The 18,213-nt window shown below is 33.4% G+C and overlaps 1 long non-coding RNA gene across 2 annotated transcripts in view; it reads left to right on the top strand.

Annotated features, from left to right (window-relative positions):
* Positions 1-18,213, top strand: part of LOC118145478 (uncharacterized) — a 259,562-nt gene that overhangs the window by 214,345 nt on the left and 27,004 nt on the right. For both annotated transcript variants that reach the window (XR_004730596.3, XR_004730597.3), the window contains exon 3: positions 14,977-15,059. This is a non-coding gene — a long non-coding RNA (uncharacterized LOC118145478). The remainder of the gene's footprint in view (positions 1-14,976; positions 15,060-18,213) is intronic.

Below are 18,213 nucleotides of genomic sequence, written 5' to 3'. Positions count from 1 at the left end.
TTACTTTTCTTTACAGTAATTAACCATATATGTAGGCACCCTGGAGCACTATATTTCCTATTTTCTTGTGATTCATTTTTGTTTTTGAATTTGCTATTTCATCTAAATTTCAAATCTGTTGGCATGAATCTTTTCATCTTATTCTTTATTATCTTATCAAGATATAGATGCCTGCTTCATTAATGGCCATACCTTGATTCTATATGTATTATTGTTTACATGTGCCTCTGTTTTCTTAATTAATTTTGCCAATTTTTGGAACTTTATTAGGTTTTTCAGTTCTTGACTTATTTTGTTTTCTAAAATGTACCATTGTTTCAATGTCTGTTTTTATCATGATCTTTATTCTTTGCTGAGATTTACTTTATTTGTGATCATTTTCTAGTCCTTTTTCAACTGATTTTTTAAGTTAGATATGCAGATCAATTTCTTAACCCTTCTCTTTTTTCCCCCTAATTTAATCGTTAAAGGTAATCATACATATTTGATAAGTATACACACACACACACACACACACACACACACACACACACACATATTATTGCCTTTATCCCAAAAACTTTATAATTTTTATTATTTTCCTTGATCCCTGTATTATTTAGAAGTATATTTTGTTGAATTTTCTGAATGTATGTATAAAGTTCTTTTCATTATTGACTTCTAATTTATCTGTGAGGTGGTTAGAGAATATGACGAATATGACACCAACTCTTTAAAATCAGTATAGATTTATTTTATAGGCTAGAACATGTTCAATTTTTAAATTGTTTCACTTATGCCTGTAAAGAAAGTGTACTCTCCAGTTCGAGGCAGTGTTTTGCATATAGTTATTAGATACTTTTGCTATTTTGTTAACTAATTTATTTAAATACTTTAAATACTACTATTCACTTTGTCTCTCAATCACACTAAAATGAATGTTTGAAATATTTGTCCCAACTATTATTAACTTGCAAATTTGTGTTATTAATTCAATCATGTATTTATATATTTTGAAACTTCTATTATAATTTATATTTAAAAGGTATATATTTCCTCCTGAATAAAAGCTATTATTTGTGACTGTCTTTATTTCTGGTGGTGGTTTTTGCCTTCAGTCGTTTTATATATGCTAATAGAGCTATTCCAGTTTTTCAGTATTTATTAATTTTATTAAAACCTTTTTTTACTATCTCTTTCAGATAGTAATTATTGAAAAATTTCTTTTAGTCTTTTATGTTCAGACTTTATTTTAGTTGTGACTTTTAAAATAGCATGTACTTGGATATTTTTCTAATCCAATCTGTCTACTTTTGTTACTGGATTGGACAAACTTGTTGATTTTACATTGTTCTGACGATGAACATTTTTTTATTTTTATCTCTAGCAAATTATTTTGATATTTGTATTTGTCCTGCTTCTCTCTCATATTTATTTGAGTTGATTAGTGTGATTTTTATTTTTAAATTACCATCTATTTCTCCACTTATTTGGAAGTTATACACATTTTCTCATCTGTAAAGGGGTAACTCTCCAGCATTGTGTGCATATGTAATTGAATGAAATTTAAATAAATATTGTTACCTATCCCCTTTATAATAAGTGAATTGCAAAAGCCTTTAAATCTGATTCCATTACCCCTTACTTAGAGACAGTTGATTTTTTAAAATAAATTGAATCCTAAACTCACAAATTCAAAATTGTTATTATAGTATGCAGCCAATATTTACTTACATTTACTTAGAAGTTTACAATTTTCATTGTTTAAGCTTATTTCTCTCATCTGATGTGTTCTTTCTGGTATCATTCCTTCTTTAGGAACATTTTATAAATATTGTTTAAATATAATATCACCTATTGATTATGTATGCTCTCAGGCATTTACTTTTAGTATGAAAATACCTTTATTTCTTCTCAATCTAGAAAATAGCTTTACTGAATGTAACAAATCTAGATTGATATTTATTTTGTCTGAAAACAAGATGTAACACCTCTATTTTCTGTTTCCACTCTGACTGACTCTGAGTCAGCTATGGGTTTTTTTTGGTGGCAATCTTTTTACTTTTGCTACTTTTAAGATAGTTTTATTCTGTTTAGCATTCTGAAGTTTCACTAGGATGTATCATGATATGAGCTTATTATTTAAAATTTGTGTTGGCCTCTGTTGAGATACCTGGATTTTAGAATATTTGTATTCAATCAATTACAGAACATTTTTAACTATTAAGTTCTCACATTTTATATTTGATTCATTGTCTCTTTTTGTTGAATCGTTCTGATCAGATGTGTATTTCTTTTTCTCACCACAGTTTTTATGTCCTATAATATCACTTTCATTCCTTTTACCATTGTCTTTCTGAACTGTATTCAGAATATTTTCAGTTTGACCTTCCAAATAAATATGGTTTTTAAAAAAAATCTGGCTCTAATCAGCTGTTTGATTTATTCTTCACATTTTAAAAAAAAGACCTTTTTTTTCAAGTCAGAAATTTCTTGAATCCCCATTCTCCCCAAACTACTCCCACCTATACACATATTTTCTTCCAAGATAGGTCATTTGTTTTTATGTACCATTCTGATCTGATTATTTACTATTATTAGGTATAAGACATATGTGCTATTCTAAAATTTTACCAAACTGCAGTTTGAACTACTGTCATTTTATTCCATGTCTTCTTTATGGAATTGCTGTCTCATTTTGCTGCAGCACATCCCTTTCTTCTGAAAAAAGAAAAGAGATTTTGATTTAGTTTTCAGTTATTTGTATTTCCAAACTTGATCTTAGGAAACTCCTCATATTTTGATATTTGATTATCAGGTTGATCTTCTGTCTTGTGCCTTTCCTCTCAAATATACTCATTTTTCCTTTTTGTCTTATTTTTTAAGTGATTTGCAGGTTTTTATCTCACAAATCATGTTTTTTTAAGTAAAAATATTTATTTTAAATTATAGCTCTTTCATGCTTCTGGATATTCATTCATAATGACTTTTCTTGTTTCATAGATCTCTTACCTATTGTTAAGGATAAATTAACTATATGTTTTTAAGCTTTTTCTTGTTCTTCAACTAATCTTTCCCAAGGCATTGTTCTTTTGCTTCATAAATAATTTTTTTATATTACAGAATTTATCAAAGTCTGTAGTATTTCCCTTTTTCAGCCAATATTTCATAATGAAAAATAAAAAAGGGAAGGGGGAAAACTGACTAACCAGCAATCTAAGTAGGAGAGTAATGAGATAGGGAAACAGCCTTTATTCTGAGGAACTCTGAGATGCCAAACTGGCTTTACTCACAGGCACTTAAGTCTACTAAGTCTACCCAGCCTTTTTTTTAAATTATCTCAAGACTCTTGGTTTAATAGTCTTATCAAAAATATCTTTTCCTTCACAATTGTTTTTCTCTCTCATGGCTTCAATATAGTATTTAATCTGATACTATATGCATACTAAATGCTGGCTACAGACTATACAGTATTCTTCCTTCAAGGACAAGATGATAACTATTCTACACATAGCTTTCATATAACCTACCTACTTTTAGCATCAGTCCCACCAACACTGTACCTGTAAGTCTTAAATTCTGGATTTCTGTTGCATTCTGAAGGGAGATTAATCCTTCTCACCTTTAAAGTCCCTTTTATCTCTATTCTTTGTTGTAGCTTTCTGTGGTCTCTTTTATAACATTTATATTTTATCTTCTTGGTGTCTTGAGGAAATTTGTTAAAACATTTTGTCTTTTAATAGCTTTCTTTTCTCTTTATTTTGGTTGTATCTACTTATTCCTTTATTATTATTTAGTTGAACTTTTACATGTACAGTAAATTAATCTTCTCATCCAAAAAGCTTAGTTTATTCTTTATGATACTTGTATCATATTCCATAAAATGAGTATTTTTAAATTTTACCTAAAACATTTTCTTACAAATATATTTCACTTCCTCCTCATTTTTCAACTTCAATCATGTGTGTGCATATGTATGTGCGTGTATGTGTGTATGTAATTTCACATTATTTCTGTCACATACTATGGCGAGCATACCATAAATGAGATTGTTTTGTTACTTGTTGTCTTCTATAATGTTCATTCAATAAACCACGAAGAGTACTTTAGCAAAATATTTGATCAATTCACATTTCCAAACAATGTCAACGCAGTTAACCACACTATTGCCAGCAATGAGTAGTACTGCCCTTTATAATTATTGACAAATTTATATAAATGTATTTAATTGTTGCTTAAATTGTTAAAATCACTAAATTATTAAAAACTGTTCTTTAAAATTTCCTTTATCACAAGTGATATTAAACATCTTTGTACATATTTTGTTGACATGACATTCTCTTCTGTGAATTCCCCATTTGTATTCATTGACAATTTTATTATAAAAACATTTGTCTTTTTCTGAATCATTGGAGAGATTTTTCAAACAGTTAATATAATAAATTATATTTGTCATATACTTTATTGTAAATATATTCCATTGCTATTCTATTATTTCTATTACAACTTTTATAAGGTAACTTTTGGACACTAACGGTATATTCTTAAAACCTATACATATGTCTGGATTCTGGGTACATTGTTAAAGACAAAAAGTCTTTATGGGAGCAAACAAATTTTACAAAAAGTCTGTTTTCAATAGACTACAGTGTTATATTTTGGCTTTAAATGTCTTAATTATTTTCACATTTAATAGTTAATGTATACAATCTTACATTTCTTGTATTATATGAAGAAAATCAATTTTATTTTCTTTTTAGTGAGAAGTCATTTATTCTAGCAAAACTTACTAATTTTCCTTAATTCCTGTGATTTAAACTGCCTTCCTTGTTACATATTAAGTTTTCATATTTACTTTACTGTCTTTTCTGCTTCTGAATTCTGTTAAAACAATCTATTAATTGATTTCTGAGCCATTTGTTACATGGTTTTGAATTTAAGGTAATCAGTATCAAAAAGCACATCCTTCTTTAGTATTTTTTAATTTTTAAAAATGTTCTTGAATATTTGAAGCTGTTTACCTCTCCATGATAACTTTACATTAACCGGTGCTTTTAAAATTGAATTCTGTGAAGAATTGCACTCATTTATATTTAGAAACAATACATTTAGAGAGAAAACAACCAGCTCTTAAAGGACCTTATAAGCATCTCAAGGAATTTGCATCTGTTTTTGAGGTCACTGCGTTTAAGTGCATTTCTTGAGGTTGGAAATGAAAAGTCTTTGAAAAACAGAAGAAAAATAGTCATATATGAAATTATAGACATTACTTTGTTTACAAAGTGAGGGATGATTTAAACAAAGGAAGGCAAGCTCTGAGACAGGAAGTTCAATAATGCAGCTGTTGCTATCTTCAAGTTAATTATGAAGGAGGTGAATATGGTCTAAATGAGGAACACAGCATTAAGGATAGATAGGTGGACAGACTTTAAAAGTGGTAGGATTTAATGTTGAGCGAGGAATGAGTGAAGCACTGGGATTTCCAACTATCATAATTTGTTTACCATATCCAGGGACCAAAATGTAATATACTCTCTGCACTTTGTGGAACACCATGTAAATCCAGAGCACATAATACTATGTAAAAGCACTTATGACATAATTATGCTAAATTTAAAAGGTAGTATGCAAATGTCATAAAATATGTAAACAGAAACAATATACAGAAAAAATAAAATACATCTAACGCTGTCAGGACAAAGGAAAAACATTTATATATCTAATCATTTATTTTACAGAAAATAATATAAAATGATATATAATTAAAAGATACTCCTTTTTTTACTATTGTACATAATTTTAAAAACAATACCATTGAGCATTTGCTATGTTCCTTACACTGTGTTGACTACCACTAATATCATCTTATTTACTTGTCACAAGCTTCCTTTTAAGTAGGACTATTTCTAATATTCCTCTTTCTATTTATTTTCTTACCAGCTGAGGAAGCTGCTGCTTACTGAGATAAATCACTTGCTGAAAGTCATTTGTTTCCTAGGAGGTGACAAAGCCAGACTGATTTGGAAGCTAACATTGAATAGCTTTCTTTTTCTTGTATCCTTCACTATATTTTGCTTATATTTACTACTAACTGCTGTCAATTAATAAATGACATCTTTTGGTGCATCAGAGGACAGACAGTAATTACAGAAGAAAAGAAAATATATCCCAAAACAAAACAACATGCAAAAGCACAATACATTATTTACAAGATCATTACTTTAGAGAACCCTTGACTTCTATGATCAACAGAAACAACTGATAGTTGTTGAAGGTTCAACAAAAACTTTGTGGTCACATTTTAAAATCTATGGATCTATGATGATATTCACATTCTGGCTGCATCTATCAGTAGTGATAATGTGCATTTTGGTTATAAATATTATAGTTATGAATCTGAATGTCTTTATTTTCTGCCAAGAATATCATTCTTCTTTTATATGGGGTTATTTGGGTAATTTGGAGAGCTCCAGGTATAAGAAATCACTTTCTTTCATTCACGATTCTTTTGTACAAAGTACCACATTCTGAACCAAGTACCACAGGATATGTCTCAGTATAACTGAGCTTCCAAAGTCCATTCTAATGTTATACTTCATGACCTCTTTCTCTCTTTTCAGCAAATATGGATAAAATAAATTTTTAGGCAACTAAAACTTCAGGGAAGCAAACATGCTAAATATAGCAGAGTATGATGGTAAGGCTGAGAAGTTAAGAAAATCATCTAGTTCTTGCACATTTACATGAAACAAGGCCTGAGCCTTTCAATTAGAATGAGCTGAATACCAAAGTTGTGCTGAGTGCTGTCAGCACAATTAGCATTTGTATTTTTAGTAGTAGTCCAGGCCCCATGAATAGTGCCAGCATCACTTAAGATAAACCTGCTAGTCAGATAATCTGTGCTAAAATTAGTTAACCAAAGAAGAGCAATTTCTCTTTTTGACACATAGTCAAGTACTTTTTAATACAGGGTGATGGGTTTTTGGCAGTGAGAGCAGTCAAAAAAAAAGTGTTCCACAGTAAGAATTCATTCAATTGGGTTCAGCAAATAGAAGAAAACAAAAGAGGTTATGATATTAGAGAGTCAGGCATTGCAGCCAAAGGACTGTGAACTCCACAGAACAGCCCTGTATTTCAATTCCAGCTCTAATTCTTGTGAATTAGAGGAAGAAGTTTTAAAACCAATTGTAGACTCAGTTTCCCCAGAAAGTAGGGTTAAAAACAGCTGTCTCACAGAGTTATTATGAAGAAAATGCTGGCACAGGACCTGCACACAGTACCAATAAACATTGGCTTCCATCTTTTCTTCATCCTTCTTGCCCTTCCATCATTTTTGTTCATTCCCACATAATATTTTGCCTAAGGTAAGAAAAACCACATTCAGATTCTATCAAGCCACCATTGTCACTTTCTCTTGCTCCAGAGGCTATGTTCTACTTCTTTCTTCCTCAGTAAACTCTGCTACACAATCCCCAACCCCAAGGTCCCTGTCATTTGCTACCCATGCCATTTCTCAAACACCCATCTCATGGTAATCTACTTGACCTGTCCCATTTGCCATCAGTACTCTTTTTAGTTAAGGTATTTTGTGATCAGAGGTTCATAGGAAGAAGAAATTCATTTGATGCCTAAGTACAGTAAATGGTTTTAGGTCAGGGGCTTTAGAAATATTTCCTTAACTCAAAAGCTCTGAAAAATATTGATCTCTTGTTCTTAGCCTCTTATGCAGGGATGTTCAATCTTTTAGTTTCCCTGGGCCCCACATAAAATTCAGTAACACAAATGATAGCTGATGTGCTAAAAAAATGGCAAAAAATTTTCATAATGTTTTTAAAAATTTATGTATTTGTGTTGGGCCACATTCAAGGCTGTCCTGGACCCCATGCAGCCAGGGGCCATGGGTTGGACAAGCTTGCTCAAGAGCTAGAAAGGGTTTAAAGCTCAAGAAGTTTACTAGTACAGTCTGTAGTCAGGTTTGGAGACTGAGAATCTCTCAGACTGACAGGAAAAAGAGAAGTGCTAATGGCATATTTTTATTGCTGACAAATGTTGAGGATGCAACACGGCTTGGAAAGAGATCTGGAACAGACATTAAGAGTCAGAAGTTGTGCCAAGTGAGCTGGCTCATGCCTGTAATCTCAGCATTTTGAGAGGCTGAGGTGGGTGGATCACCTGGCGTTGGGAATTCAAGACCAGTCTGACCAACATAGAGAAATCCTGTCTCTACTAAAACTACAAAAAAATTAGCCAGGCCTGGTGGTGCATGCCTGTAATCCCAGCTACTCAGGAGGCTGAAGCAGGAGAATCGCTTGAACCCAGGAGGCAGAGATTGCAGTAAGCCGAGATTACACCATTGCACTCCAACCTGGGCAATGAGAGTGAAACTCTATCTAAAAACAAAACAAAACAAACAAACAAATAAAAAACAGTCAGAAGTTCTAGCCCTCACTCCTCCCATATTTTATCTGAGCAAGATAGGTGTCTCCAAAGAAAAAATAAAATGTACATTTAGATTCAAGGATTGCCAAGAAAATGATTTTTTTATGATTCTATAAATAATGTTATTGTTGGGAATTCATTTTACTTTATATAATACACAAACATAGCATTTATAATCATTGTTGCAAGAACTTTATACATATGAACTTCTTTAGCATAATTGCTTCATAAAGTAGGCACTATAATCATCTATATAGCATGAATGAAAAATTGAACCCGATAAAAGTGTATAATTTGACCTACAGCTTTTAAGAGGTAGAGTCAGAATTAGAAAATATCAGATGAGCTGCAGCATCTCTCTTTTTAACCACTATACTTGGTTACACTTAGAAGTAATATATATATATATAATATATATATATATATATATTATATATATATATATATATATATATATATATATATATATATATATATATGTGCATCCTAATCACTGTGCTGAAAAGGGACATATTTTAACTAATTCTTTCACCTACCTACTATGCTGATGTCTGGAGCTGTCACTGACCCTAAGTAATCATCAACTCTGTTGAGGAACAGCCACAGTTCTTCTGCTGGTCTAGTCATCCATTCTTCTTTTTGGAAATGTGAGAGAAAATCTACATTCAAAAATAACTAGCCTGTTCTTTTCCAGGATCACAAAGGTCGATTTGCAGGTTCATAGTTAAATGCTTTCTTTAATCACAATCTTTAAGAATAAAACCAATTATTTAAAATGTCTTTCAAGTGACTTTAATAGCAGATGTTTTTCCTTCAAAGAAGCTTTTTTTTTTTCCTAATGCTTTCCATGAATCAAACATACTACATGGAATTCATCCCTTGAAGTGGTGTGTTTCATGTCACCAAGAACCAAGATGTCCAGGCATAGATGTGGTGGTTTGCCTGTCCATTTATTTTTATTTATTTTTAAACTTTTTAATGTCTTTATCTTTTTTATAGAAATGGAGTCTTGCTATATCACCCAATTTGGTTTTAAACTACTGGCCTCAAGCAGTCTTCCTGTGTCAGCCTCCAAAAGTGCTTGGGTTACAGGTGTGAGCCACCATTCCCAGTTGATCTCTATATAGGATACAAAGGTATTCTTGTTCTGTTCCTCAAAATGTCTTAAGATAAAATAATGAAAGAGAAGAGGGAGCATAGTATCATGCAAGGGCCTTTTGCTTAATCTTCTTGTTTCTTCAAGAAGCTCTCTGACTCAATTTTCTTATTTTAAAATTGGAAATAATGACCTGAACTCAAAGAGTTACTCTAAGGATAAAAAGAGATTATCTATGTAAATTTCTTAGTGCAGTATCTGAAACATAATTCAGTGGCTCAATAAATATTAATTTTTCTTTACTATTTTCTGTCATCTAGGTCTGATTAAAATTTTCATATATTCTTTGAAATATATGAAATATATTTCATAAATTCTTTGAAATCCCATGATTTGCCCAGATTCTTCATCCACAACTTAGTTGCTTTAAAAAGAAAGTACAGTAGCGCTGGACTTCTGTATCATCAAGTCAAGTTAAAATTGTATTGACCGACTAGTAAACAGTTCACTGTGCTAGGTACTGAAAAAGAATAATAAAACTATAAAATCTAATGCATACCTTGAAGAAGCTAAAAAATCCTGTTGAAAGATAAGGCTCACTTTCTCTCCACTCTCCACAATCCACTTACACACAAAAATATAATAGCACGAGACAGGAATATAAGGTAGTGGAGTGGTTGATCTTGATTACCATCACTGGCAAGGTATTTGCAGTGGAAGTGGGTTATAACTTAGGCCTTGAAAGATTGAAGGATAAATAGGAGCAGGGAGATTTTTATATTGCAGGAACATCACCAAGTATCAATATGAAGATAAAAATAGGCATACTATTGGGATCAAGAGACTAATCAGAATAAAAGTGGCCAAGAGTCATACCTGAGGCATGGGGTCCAAGGTTTTAAGGACATTAAGTCCCAGAAGTTAAGCTGGGAAATGAGGAGGATATGCACTGGGAGACATTATAGATCCATTAGCTATTATATCCATATAGTTGTTTAGGCAATGGAGCCTGAGATCTGGAAAATAATTTGCACAAAACAAAAGCACAGCTACTTCATATCAAAAAGATGAAACTAATTTTTATGATTACTTTGGGTCTCTCCAGAGTTTGGGAGTCAGCACACATATAATCCACTGAGTCTTCCATCTGGCCATCCATGACTCTTCCATTTGCAGAGCTCCTGGGCACAACACTACTTTACCAACATTGGTGTGGGAACTTTTGTTTATACTACTGGGCTCAACAGCATCTGAGCAAGAGAAACCAACTGGGACATGGTCTGTCTTAGTTCTCTGAGGTCAAGGAGTACCAGTCTTTTCAGTGGAGTAGTAAAAGTCATGCCCAGGTTTTTTGTCATTAGGTAAGGGCACTGTAATAATTTCCTAGGTCCTCCATAACAAAGTACCACAAACTGGATGGCTTCAAACAACAGTAATTTATTTGCTGGTATTTGTGGAGGCCAGAAGTCTGAAGTCAAAGTATTGGCAGGGCTGTGCTTCCTCAGAACTGTAGGGAAGTGTCCTTCCTTGCCTGTTGTAACTTCTGGTGTCTGCCATCAATCCTTGTTGTTCTTTGATTTATAGATGCATCTCTCTGCTACTTCTACATATATTACAGGGCCATTTTTCTCCTGTGTGACTATCTGTATGCCTCTTCTCTCTTACAAGGATACCATTCATATTGTGTTAAGGGTCCATCCCGGACTCCAGTATGACTTCATCTTAATTTGACTACATCTATAAAGACTCTATTTTCAGAAAATATCATATTGACAGGTACCAGGCATTAGGACTCTGACATAGCTTTTTTTGAGTGACACAGTCTAACTCAAAACAGATACAATTATCTGGATGGAAATTGCCTTATGAGGAAATTATGCCTCATAAATCAAGATGGAAATAAGTCTTATGTTGATCAATAGAAACAGCTTTGCCTGAAGCTCAGGCATCTTGGGAATACACTAGTAGTGCAGCAAAATTCCTAAGCCTCAATTATATCCTTGAACACTTACTTCTACTTTTTTTTTTTTTTTGAGACAGAATTTCGCTCGTTACCCAGGCTGGAGTGCAATGGCACGGCCCCGGCTCACTGCAACCTCCGCCTCCTGGGTTCAGGCAATTCTCCTGCCTCAGCCTCCCGAGTAGCTGGGATTACAGGCATTCACCACTATGCCCAGCTAATTTTTTTGTATTTTTAGTAGAGACGGGGTTTCACCATGTTGACCAGGATGGTCTCGATCTCTTGACCTCGTGATCCACCCGCCTCGGCCTCCCAAAGTGCTGGGATTACAGGCTTGAGCCACCGTGCCCGGCTTTACTTCTACTTTTGAGAACTGAGTTTTCATTATAAAGCATATTGCTTGAATTTAAAAATGCACAAAATTATGTGGAGATTTGAATTTATACATCTGTTTCAAATTCATTACATTTGATTTTCACAGCAGAATTTGTAAGTCTCAAATTATTATTGATAAAGGTTTACATCAAATTTGTTTTCCACATCAGTCTGAACTAATTGAAAAATGAGATAAAATTCTAAGCAGATCAGCATGTTATTGCCTTGTTACCTAATTACAGTCATCAAAGAATATCATCCAGCTTCTTAAACACTGGCAGATTTACCCACCCCTGGCAGTCAGCTCTTCAGTGGCTCCTCTCTAAGGAAAGACCTCACCCTTTTACAGCTTCTTCCTAAAAAGAAATGAGAGGTGCTGAACAGAGCACTTTCATATTATTCTCTATAAATTTACCCTTCAAATCACACTATGCCAGTTTTTCTGGAGCAGAACAAGTAAAAGGGTAGAAAGAAGCTAGGAATGTTATCTTAATTGTGTTCCCATCACCTGCAAGGAAACATCAAAATTAGCAAAGAAACATTTGTTCCCAATATTAATTGCCAACATTTTTTTTAGATAAGAAAAACGAGGCTCAATGAGATAAGGTGATTTAATTAAGCTTTTTTGGCCATCTGCTAATACTGTAAATATTTTCATGAACCATCATTGCCTTCTCTTTGTATTATACGCATGTTAAACATAATATGGTCTCTTTATGTTATGCTTCTCATATGTATTCTGTCATATAGGATTCTTATACCAGCAACGCCTGCTATCACAGATACATCTTGGATGATATAATTAATTCTTCTTTTTTTTGAGACAAAGTCTTGCTCTGTCACCAGGCTGGAGTGCAGTGGTGCAACCTTGGCTCACCGCAACCTTCGCCTCCTGAGTTCAAGTGATTCTTCCACTTCAGCCTACCGAGTAGCTGGGACCACAGGCGTTTGCCACTATGCCTGGCTAATTTTTGTATTTTTAGTAGCAACAGGGTTTCACAGTCTCAGCCAGAATGGTCTTGATCTCTTGACTTCGTGATCCGCCTGCCTCGGCCTCCTAAAGTGCTGGGATTACAGGCATGAGCCATGGTGCCTGGCTGATGTAATTAATTCTTAGAAATCATGCTTTGCCATATTTTCCCAGTCAAAATGTAACATGTTGGCATTTTGAACTACAGTTAAACTCTGTAGTGCTCAGAATAACTGACTCTTGGGAAAATAAACCCTTTCCATTATTTTAAGAGCAAAAGTTGAAACTCATCAAAAGAAGTTAAGGATGTTAAGTTGCCTCTTCATAGCAGGAGTCTAACCATAGCCAACAACTGCTAACTATTCTGTGATTATAGCCATCAGGTCTCATATCTACAAAATTAACTCATAAACATAGTAAGATACCAGTCATGCTTAGAACTGTCTCTGTTACTTCACAGCATTTAACACAATCATAACTTATAAATATGGTATTTATTTTCTTTATCTTGCATGAAAATGTAAACTCAATTAGGACAGGAATCACATTTGTCATATTGATTCTTGTTTCTAAGCACACTTTTAGGCAAATTAACACAAGTAAAAATGATTGAAGAAATATATGAATAAAACATTGTTATTTTTTATACTTGTCAAACAATATAATACTTCTTTCATTCATATTTTACTTAGGTGATTTACATCTCTTTGAAGATCTTAAGGCACTAAAATATTTCTGACAGTTTAAATTTCCTTTCTCTTAGACATAAGAATTTAGTATTGAGAGTGACAGTGTTCTATGGGGATATACATCCCTTGTTTCCACTCCTACCCCCACTGTACTTTTATCTTCCAATATATCATGTTCTGTTTGTTTTGTTTTTTTCCCTAATTCTTAGCTAGTCCTTGTCCTGTTTGGGATTAGTCCATTCATGCCTGAAAACAAGAATTTGCAGATACTTGACTCAATTAATTGGTAAAATATATTGAATGTCTACAACATTCCAAATACTAGAAATAAAGTACTATCTGATAATCTTTGTATAATGCTAGATCAAAAGTGGGAAAAATTTTTTTGCTGTCATTATTGTTATGGCCTTGGGTATTATTATTAATTTATTTCAAAAAGTAAAGACACTAAGATCAAGAAAACTTAGGTAAGTTCCCAGGATCCACAACCTTCTGTTTCTACTTGGTTCACACTTCATTATGAATAGGAATTTATATACATATAGTAAGCTGATTAAGAGAATTTGGAGCACAAGTGGCTTGGATCTGCACTCTGGCTGGCATCAACACCTGTTTCCTCTATGACTTTTCTGAACTTTGTTTCTTCAACTGTACATTGGGAAAGATTCTTTAATTGTGGCCCTTTATAGAGACAAGAGATATCAATTACCTTGGGGTTATTCTGCTAATAAGTCAGTGATAGTCTGAGAATTTTTGAAACTATATGGCAGTTGAAGGAAAATGTTATTACTTAGGGCTCCCATAGCAATTTCTAAGAATTCACTTTCTGCATGGATAGCTTCTTGTGAATGTAGCTTGTTATCATCTGTGGCTTTTTCCCAAGAGAACATTTGTAGTCTTTTACCTTTCCAGAAGCCCCTGTACTTGGCTATTTTCATTCCCATTTCAACTCACCGTCCACAAGCATTTTGTGCATGAACTACTTTATGCAGACTCCATTTTCTTTAGAATGGCTTTTTAATGCTTCTGACCTTGGTAAAACATAAAAATCCACTGCCAGCTGAGGTTTAATCTTCATGTTATGCAGACAGCCCTGCCCACCAGACAAAATATCATTATAAAATATTGTGCTGTCAAGGGGTAATATTTTATAGTTTCTTGAGTCTTTCCAAAATTTCAACTGTATTTGTTTGCCCTTGAAACTTGCAGTTAATAGTAAATATCATCCTAGAATATAACCAGTAAGTATGTAAATATTCCACTGGGCAAAAAGAATACAATTTCCCTCACTATGAGAACCATATTTTTGACTAAATGATCGTTGGTTCCTAGGCTCTAAAATATAAGAATGGATAAGGTCAGGGTGGGCCTCTGCTGGGACCTTGGAGCATTGTGCAGAACTCTGTTCCCCCTTTCTCTTTCCTTTCCTCCTCTTTCTCATCTTCACTATTTATTGCTTTTCTCCCAGCCAGATATAGTTGGAGGCAGTAACATGGTGACACATCAAAATCAAGTCTCCAGAAGCTGAATCTGAACAACACAAGGAACAAGGTAAGATGCCAACAGAAGAGGGCCCAAAACAGAGTTCCTGTTTTCCAAAGGTTTTCAATTATATCCTTGTCAGTCTCTGCAACTTCATTTGCTGTCCCCATTAGTTTTCTACTGGTTCTGTTTGCAAGGTCATCATTTCTTAACATTATTTAAAAGCCTTTAAATATGTAATCTTTTAGCCTCTGGAGATAACAATCCTATTTTGTGTTATAAAGAGCATTGCATTTTGTTTTCCCAATGACATTTTCAGATCCCTTATCCCATTAGGCCTTCATGACCCTTTGCAGCATATAGGACAGAAAATTTTGTTTCAGGTTCCAAATGAGACTTGGAGAAGCTGAGTGACTTATACGAGGCCACAGAGATAATAAGGGCCTCAGGTCTTCTTTGCATCTGTAAACAAACCTTGTATCCTCAGGACACTCAAGGGGATTCTCAGGAAGCCTCTTAAACTGTTAAGTCCAGAAGAGCATCCATGTAATCATGGTTCCATAGATTGGTCTGGGTTTCTGTATCTGGGACTGGAAAGGTCTGAGAAATTCTGGCTAAAATATTGGTAACATTGCATTTGCTCTGCATTTTCCTAACTGTGCCACATGTAGGTAATAATTGCATCTGGAAGCATCCCCCAGATGAAACTGCAGCAGCTTAGGGGATGATTTATTGTCGTTGTCACAGTCCTGCCTGATGGTCCCCAGAACTCCAGGAAGGGGTGGTTAGGCCACTATAGCAAAAATACTGGAGAACAGCAAGAGTCAGAAATTTCCTTCACTGTTTTAGATTTTCCCACTGCGTAAAATACTACAGAATTATTTTAGCATTCAGTATCTTCAGTGAAGGAACGCTATTCCAGAGTTGCTCTGAATGTTATAGGGGGAGCTATGGTAATTGAGCATATACAGGTATCAAGAATTCAGCTTGATGCTTAAAAAACATGATTTTATTTAATATTAGTAAAATAAGGAATTTAGTTTTGCCTTCAATTTATAATATGAAAATTGAACCAAGGATTTAGTATAAGTCAATCAAGTTTAAGATTAGCAAGGACAAAATTCTGTTGTAACCTGTTGCCTGAAATACAAGTGCTTCTCTCATATTAACCAATAATGGTTTATTAATCAAATGGCTCTTAAATATAACTGTTTATTTATATATTGAATTTCCTGCCATTTTTAAATGAAGCCATCCTTTACTTTCCAGCTTTAGCTTCATAGCCAGCATATTGCTACCAATCATATCATCTTCCTTCCTCTAGTTTAGAATTTCTTAATGTATAAGCTTTAAGCCAATTAATCAATACAAGAATCCATATTTAGACATGTGTTTTCTCCAACAGTGGACTTCATTAGTTTCATACTGGGTTCTGCTAAAATGCAACATTTCAATATATACTTTTGAGATTATAATATTGTAAGCCAATCTCTAGATAGTTTTGATGTTAATTAAAACTTTAGTTGATTGAACTCCTATTATGTGTTTTCTAACATTCTGTTATGTAATATCTGCAACAAGTGTCCATGTTAAGATTACTCACAGTTTATAGAGGTGTAATCTCAAATTCAGAAGAGTTAAACAATCAAAGTTGCACAGATAGTAAACGATGAGGCTTCCATCTGAACACAATTCTGGCCAACTTTGACATCCATTGTTGTTCAGTGCTTACTTCAGGTCTAAGAATCAAGCAGTGTTTTCATGCAAGGCTGTGTAAGCATCTTCTTAGTTTTATAAATATTAAGATCTGATATGGACCCAAGCTACAGACAGAATATTAACTCAGAGGTTTTGAAATCCCAGAAAATATGTCATGAAACTAAACATTTTAATAATATTAAAATATTTTTAGTAAGGTAATCTTATTTTTCATCAGGAGCAAGAACTAGTACAAGAGTAGCTGATGCAAAATCAATTCGCCAGCCAAAAATATTCTAACTCATTCTAGATAAGCCCCTGCATTCAATATGTTGTTAAGCCAATAAAAATTCCTAGCAGTGCAGTGAGTATAAGTTTACATTAATGGGCAGGGTCTTGGTCCAGCCTGATTATATTCAAAACTTATCTTAGATACATTGAATGAATTCTTACCATGAGAAAATAGGGTGTCCAGAACAGGAATCTGCCTCAAAATGTTAAGATCTATGTAAGCTTAGCTAACATTGATGTATTTCAAGACAGGTGTAAACTGTAAATCCTTGATTAATATACATGTGGTAGAGACAAGAAAATGTGTGAAAGACAAAGCAAGCTTTTGATCATTCAGGGACAAAAATTACTCCATGCTACAGTTGGAAAGGACATTAGAGATAAGTAGTTCTGACCTTTTATCATATTTTATACATCATAATAGTAATACATTCTTAGGAAAGAAAATACAAAATCTCTGAAAAGAATATCAAGAAAAATAATTCATCCCCATTCCTCATACTCAAACACAATATACTGTGCAGATTTTTTGTCCTTTCTTTCTGTGAAAAGATTATTTTAACACAATTTAAACCACATTGTATACATTGTATATAGTGTTATATATATAATTGTATATATATTTTGCATATTAGTTTTTCAATATTATACCGTAAACATTATTATATAGCATTATATAGTTTTCCAAATAATAGGTCAAGCAACATGGCTCATGCTTGTAATTCTAGCACTTTGGGAGGCCAAGACAGGAGGATTGCTTGAATCTAGCTATTCAAACCAGCCTGGGCAACATAGCAAGCCTTTGTCTCTACAAAAAATAAAAATAAAGGTAGCCAGGCTTCATGGCACATGCCTGTAGTCCCAACTACAAGGGAGGTTGAGGTAAGAGGATTGTTTGAGCTCAAGAGTCCAGGAGTTCAATATTTCAGTGAGCCATGATCATACCACTGCATTTCAGCCTAACAGAGTGATACTCCCCCTAAAAATAATAATAATTTTAATGTCTAAGTCATATTCTACTTGGTGAAAAGATCATAGTTTGCTTAGCTAGTCTCTCAGAATTGTACATTTTCACTATTTCCCATTTGGGACCATCATATAAAATTTACAACAATCATTTCCAAAATAAAGCTTTTAGTTCCTTCACATTAATTTTTAAAATTAGATTCCCAAATGTGTTAGTACTGGATAAATATATACATATGCTCAAATTGCTTTTCAAATAGTTCAATTA

Source organism: Callithrix jacchus, chromosome 10 (assembly GCF_049354715.1).
Source record: "Callithrix jacchus isolate 240 chromosome 10, calJac240_pri, whole genome shotgun sequence".
NCBI classification, from domain to species: Eukaryota; Metazoa; Chordata; class Mammalia; order Primates; family Cebidae; genus Callithrix; species Callithrix jacchus.
The sequence above is the reverse complement of the archived record's forward strand: the minus strand, read 5'-3'. Positions and strand labels throughout refer to the sequence as shown.